We start from the raw sequence: 7,315 nt of genomic DNA on the forward strand, positions 1-7,315 counted from the left end.
CATCTGCTTTAATTTTCTCTTTGCACTATGGTTAGAAAGTATGTTTTTTTTTTTCTTATTTTTATTCTTTGGGACATATTGGCATTATTTGAGCAGTCTAGGTTAATTTAGATTTTGAGAATGTGCTGTATGTAATTAAATTCTACTAAAATATGGTACATTATCTATTTTGATATAGAGTATAACTTACAGAACTAGAAAATTCTTATAGATTTAGGTTTTCTGTGCATCAAGGTAACTTTATTGTGGAACATAAAGTTTAGTTGGATAACTTTCCTTTTTTTAATTTTATTTATATAAAGGGAGCAGATTTCATGTATTTCACATATACATTTTTAAGAGCATAATGATCCTTGCCACCCTATTCTCCTTCCCTCCCTCACACCCACCATCTCTGCTCCTTCCGTTCTTAATTTTCTTTTAATTTTTATAATGACTAGTTTTTAATTTATAATCACAAGCTTAACTCTCCATTAAATAAATAATTCAAACAATTACTAAGTAGAAAAGCCACTGTCCCCCAAGAGTATTTACAAAGTCTATAAGCAATGATCAGATCTCAAACTGTCAGTTTCACTCACGTACATTACATTGTTTTTTGTACTCTGTATATTAGTTACCACACATTGGAGAAATATAGGTATTTGTCTTTTTGGGGCTGGCTTATTTCATAATGGTCTCCAATTGCAACCATTGTGTTGTACAAGATAGGATTTCATTGTTTTTAATGCTGTGTAGTATTCCATGGTGTAAATACAACACAATTTCTTTATCCAGTCATCATTTGATGGACATCTGGGTGATTCTATGTCTTAGCTACTGTGAGTTGATCTGCAATAAATATGGGAATGAAATAACTCTTTAATATGCTGATTTAGTTTCCTTTGGGTAAATTCCCAGTAATGGAACGGCTGGGTCATATGGTAGATCTCTTTTCAAATGTTTGAGGAATCTCCATTCTGTCTGCCATAATGGCTGTAGTGATTTACATTCCCACTTATAATCCAAAACTCAAAAAAAAAAAAAAATTCTGGTGAGGATGTGGGGAAAAGGGTACCCTAATATGCTGTTGATGGGAATGTAAACTGTCTTCTCTTTTTTGTTATTTGTTCTTTTTTTTTTGGACCGAGAGAAATGCATTACTTCATTTTTATCATGTTTCCATCTGTAACTATGTGACTCCTGTAGTTTGTGCATTATGGACCTTCTATATACTGGTGTATTGCATATTTCTACTGATGGCTGTCATATCTTTCAGCATTTTGAAGTAAGTGCCTTACTTTATCTAATCAAAAGTGTTAACATCTGAGTATCTCTGTGTTTTTTCCAGCATTCATCAAATATCAAGAAGTGGCACATGGTTCATTCGAATTTGCATTTTTCTTGACATTATAATATTTATTATTGATTTTCCCACCACCAGATTATACTCTTTCATTGTCGTTCCAATAGACAATTTGGTGTTATGTCACAAATATCAGAAAAGAGGGGTATTTGTACTATATATTTAATACTAAAGAAAAAGAATATTCCAAACAAGCAATGCCAACAGATATGGCAACTTAGAGGAAAGGGAAACTTTCACTGAAAAATAAAATCAACCAAAACTGAAGCAAAATGAAACTGCAAACATGATTGGGCTCATGCCAATTAAATACATTTACATAATTATCTAAAGCCTTCATACAATCAAAACTCTTGGCTCAAAGAGTTTCACTGAGAACTCTGTTAAACATTTAAGAAGGGAATATTTACATAATTATCTAAAGCCTTCATACAATCAAAACTCTGGGCCCAAAGAGTTCCACTGTGAATTCTGTTAAACATTTGAGAAGGGAATACTTTAAACCGTGAATTATAGCAAACATTTAAGGAGGAAATATTTTTCACTGTGAGTTATAGCAAGTGTCTCAGAAAGAACTAACTCCAGTTTTACATTATGTACTTCAGAAAACTGAGCAAAAGGAAACATTTCCCAATTAGACATAAAATGTAACTATATTACTCATGAACTTTGGTCTACAAGCCAAAATCACTGATATTCTAGATGGAAATATAACTAATGATAAATTGTCAAATCATATTCAGAAATATATGAAAAGATAACATAAAATAACCTAATGGAATTAACCTAGGGATACAAGTTTAACATTTTAAAATCAAATGATGCAATCTGCCATATTAATATAATGGAGAAATAAAACCCATGTAATTATTTCAATGCATAAAAAATTCAATACTCATTAAAGTTAAAAATAAAATGCTCAGCAAAATTCTTAGGAAATTCATTTAATCTGCTAAATGTTAAGTGTAAAAACTCTATAGCTAGTCTCACACCTAATGGTGAAATATTAAATAATTTTTCCCAAAGATCAGGATTAAGGAAGCCATATATTATGAACAATTTTATTAATCATTATACCAGAGATCTGACTTGGATGATATTGCAATAAAGAATATAAAATAACTGAAACAGTAATAGGAATGCACTGCACACTATTGACATGGCCAAAATCCAGAATAAAGAAAAACCAAGGGCTGCTGATAAAATCATCAATAGAACTCTCTAGTCATTGTTTTGGGGAATGAAGAATGGTACAGCAATTTGGTTTTTCCCTTTTTTCTCCCAAATATTTATTTATTTTTGAAAGAGTTGGAGAGGAGAGTAAGAGAGAGAGGAGGGAGAGAGGATCTCCCATCTGCTGGTTCACTATTCAAATGGCCACAATGGCCAGGGCTGAGCCAGATCAAAGCCAAGAGCCAGGAGGTTCATCTGGGTCTCCCAAATTGGTGACATGGGCCCAAGGGAATCTGCTGTCCTCTACTGCCCTCCCAGGCCCATTAGTGGGGAGCCGGATATGAAATGGAGGAGCCATCTGCCAGCATGGCGGATGGTGGATTAATCTGCTACCACAAGTGCCAACACCAGTGCAGCCAGTCTGGAAGACAATTTGGAAGTTTCTTACAAAGTAAGCATGTATTACATGATTACACTATTGGATACTAACCTAGCTGACTTAAAACTCAGGTCCACACAAAAACTGCATATGGATGTTTTATTGTAGTTTCATTCTTAATTACCAAAACATGCAAGTAATTAATATTCTGTTCAGTAGATGAGTGCTTACATAAACTAAGGCAAATCCAGATAATGGAGTATTATTTATAGCTACAACAAAAACACAGTCATCATTCCATAAAAAGGCATGTATGTAAATGCAGGACATTATTTTAAGTGAAATAAGTCAAATACAAGAAGACGAATATCACCTGATCTCACTCATGAAAAGCCCATTTCATGGAAATGGAGAGTATAAATGTGGGCTGTCAGAGACTGGAGTGTTTCAGGAAGTGAGGCATAGGGAAAGATTAGATCAATGGGTATTAAGTTATAGTTAAATAGGAGCAGGAAGTTCTAGTGTTTTATTGTATAGTAGCAATATTATTGATAATGAAATAATATACTGTACATATTTTTCAAGAAGCTAGAAGAGATGATTTTGAATGTTTGCACTGTAAACCTATGAATGTCTGAGGGATTGGATATGCTTGATTGACATTTAGGTAATGCAGGCATGCATTGATGCATCACACGGTGGGGCGTACCTTTAGTGGGCAGTCCAGATGCCTCAATCCCATATCAGAATGCCTGGGTTCAAGTCCCGACTCTGTTCCTGACTTCACCTTCTTGCTAACGTGCACTATGAATGGCAGCAGGTTATGTCTCCGGTAGTTAGATCCCTGCCATCTGTATGGGAGACCAGTCTCCTGGTTTCAGACCCGGATGTTGCAGATGGGAGTGTGTGTTTCCATCTCTCTCTCCTTCAGTTTTTCTCTCTGCTTGTCAAATGAATAAATGATTTTAAAAAATCATAGTGTATCCCATAAGTATATACTTTTATGTGTCAGGTAAATTTTTTAAAAATTATTTTTAAAATAAAAATATATAATTTAAAGAATGGTCAAAAATGTAAATATCACACTAATGATTTTTATGTTGATTACATTTTGAAATGTTAACATTTGGAGTGTACTGGTACATCAAATATATTACTGAGATAATAAAGAAGAATACTTAAGTGTGTAATATAAGTGTAAGAAGCCCAATTGGAAAGGCTACATAATGATAATTCCAATTATGTGACATTCTGGAAAAGGTCAAACTATAGAGCACTAAAAAGACCAGTTATTATCAGGGATTAAGAAGGAGAGAGGATGAGTAGGTAGAGCAAATATGATATTTAGGGCAGTGAAATTAGTCTTTATTGTACTATAATGGTCATTATAATATTATTGTACATTTGTCCAAACCCATAGAATATACAACACCAAAAGTGAACCCTCATGTAAACTGTCTTTTGGGTGATGATGATGTGACAGTTCTAAAAACGTATCATTCTGGTGAAGGGCTTTGATAATGAGGGAGACTGTGCATGTGTGGGGGTAGGGGTATATAGGAAATTGCTCAAGGTTGCTGCAAACCTGCTTTAAAAATAAAGTCAGTTAAAAATAACAAACAAAATATAAAGGGAATTTATATTTGGAAGGAAAAATTAACTCCAATTTCATATTTTTTCACATACATAGAAAATAATCCTAATAAACATACTGAATCAAAATTTTCAGTAAAAAATGTTGGTATAAATGTGTCAATTGTATTTTTATCTGTGAACTTCAAACAGTTGAAGGATGAAATTAAAATGAACATTCTATTCACAATAGTATCTAAAAAAATAGCAACTTGGTAACAGATTTAACAAAAATGTGTGGCATTTATCCACTACAAATTATAAATGAGAAAAAATTAGGAAGACCTGAAAAATGGTGAGATATATCATGTTCATGAAGAGTAAATATTAAGTAAATAGGAAGATATCAGTTCACCACAAATGGATTTATATATTCAATACTTTTGTTTTTGTTTTTGTTTTTTGACAGGCACAGTGGACAGTAAGAGAGAGAGAGAGAGACAGAGAGAAAGGTCTTCCTTTACCGTTGGTTCACCCTCCAATGGCCGCTGCAGCTGGCGCACCGCGCTGATCCGAAGGCAGGAGCCAGGTGCTTCTCCTGGTCTCCCATACTGGTGCAGGGCCCAAGCACTTGGGCCATCCTCCACTGCATTCCCAGGCCACAGCAGAGAGCTGGCCTGGAAGAGGGGCAACCGGGACAGAATCTGGTGCCCCGACCGGGACTAGAAGCCGGTGTGCCACTGCCGCAGGCGGAGGATTAGCCTATTGAGCCGCGGCGCCGCAATATTCAATACTTTTAAAACCAAAATCCCATCAACTTTTTTTGAAGAATGAACTGATTACCAAAAGTATATGTCGGATTGGCGGAGAGATGGCGGAATAGGCAGGGAGCACACTATTAGTCCGGGGGGAGAGAAAGTTTAATATAAGTGGAGATACTGCAGGGTCAAGGAAGAGTAGGGGATGAAACAGCAGAGGAAACACTTCCGGAACTAGTGATTCACAGTGGACCTGCGTGGAGAGCGTGGGAGCCCAAGTTCGGGACACCAGCGGCAGACTCAACACACCAGCGCTGGAACGCGAGGTGAGCCGAAACTCAATAGCCCAAGATACCAGCGGGCAAGCGGAAAGAGGAGGCTAGAGGGAACGAGGCTTGAAACTCTGTGAGGAAAAGTTCACCAGGCTAACTAGAAGAGAGATAGGAAAAAAATAAAAAAAGTGACCGATACAGACACAAGTTTCTCTCTCTCCACTCACCTCTCAAAGGCGAGCAAGACAGAGCAGGCGCCATTTTGGACATACATCATAAGCAGGGTGACCTCAGGTCTGCACCAGCCCTGAGCCTAGCAGAAAAACCTGACTCTGGGGGGGAGGGGTGAAATAACAGGAGATTAGCATCTAACTTGACAACCCAGTGGGAGACTGCAGGAGAATTGGAGCCCACACTGAGGGCAGCAGAGATTCCCTGTGTGGTGCTTGGGAAAGAGCTTCTGATCTCTGGCTCCTGTGGGTATTTCATTTGCCTGCTAACTACCTCCAATTACGTTCAGCTGTGTGGAATTACTTCCCTTTTAAATCAAAAAAAGAAAGAGAGATTTACCACACCTAACCTGGGAGTGTCATCTTTGACACACCCTCAACCCTGAGGAACCAAACACAGCTCTCAGTCCACACTCATCTCAAGCCTCTAAGGCTCCACTGAAAGCAGACAGTCCACTAAATATAGAGCCATAGTGTAACAAGAAAAAACACCACAGTGAAGAAACCAAATATCTCCAACATGCCAAACAACAAACGCAAAAACCAAGCTAACAAGAACAAGGAAGACACTATGACGCCCCCAAATGAAAAAGACACCCCAATTCAAGATTATGAAGATGAGGAGATTGAGGAAATGCAAGAAGCAGATCTCAAAAAATTGATAAGAACATTAAGAAGTTCTCAAAAACAAATTCTTGAACTACAGAAATCCTTAATGGACAAGATAGAAAATCTCTCTCGTGAAAGTGAAATATTAAGGAGGAATCAAAATGAAATGAAACAACTAGTGGAACAAGAAACTCTGATAGTGACTAGAAATCATAATGAAATGAAGAATTCAATAGATCAAATGACAAACACATTAGAGAGCCTTAAAAACAGAATGGGCAAAGCAGAAGAGAGAATATCAGACTTAGAAGACAGAGAACAGGAAAGGAAACAGGCAAACCAAAGAAAAGAAGAAGAAATTAGAAATCTAAAAAATATTGTCGGGAATCTACAGGATACTATTAAAAAACCCAACATTCGGGTTCTAGGAGTTCCTGAAGGCATGGAGAGGGAGAAAGGATTAGAAGGCATTTTCAGTGAGATACTAGCAGAAAATTTTCCAGGTTTGGAGAAGGACAGAGGCATCTTAGTACAGGAAGCTTATAGAACCCCTAATAAACATGACCAAAAGAGATCCTCACCACGACATGTTGTAATCAAACTCACCACAGTGAAACATAAAGAAAAGATCCTAAAATGTGCAAGAGAGAAACGTCAGATTACTCTTAGAGGATCTCCAATTAGACTCACAGCAGACTTCTCATCAGAAACCCTACAAGCTAGAAGGGAATGGCGAGACATAGCCCAGGTACTAAGAGAGAAAAACTGCCAGCCCAGAATACTATATCCTGCAAAGCTCTCATTTGTGAATGTAGGTGAAATTAAGACTTTTCATAGCAAACAGAAACTGAAAGAATTTGTTGCCATTCATCCTGCCCTGCAAAAGATGCTTAAAGATGTGTTACACACAGAAACACAGAAACATGGTCACCAATATGAAAGAAGGTAAAGGAAGGAAACCTCACAGCAAAAGATCA

This window comes from Lepus europaeus, chromosome 14, assembly GCF_033115175.1.
Source record: "Lepus europaeus isolate LE1 chromosome 14, mLepTim1.pri, whole genome shotgun sequence".
NCBI lineage: Eukaryota > Metazoa > Chordata > Mammalia > Lagomorpha > Leporidae > Lepus > Lepus europaeus.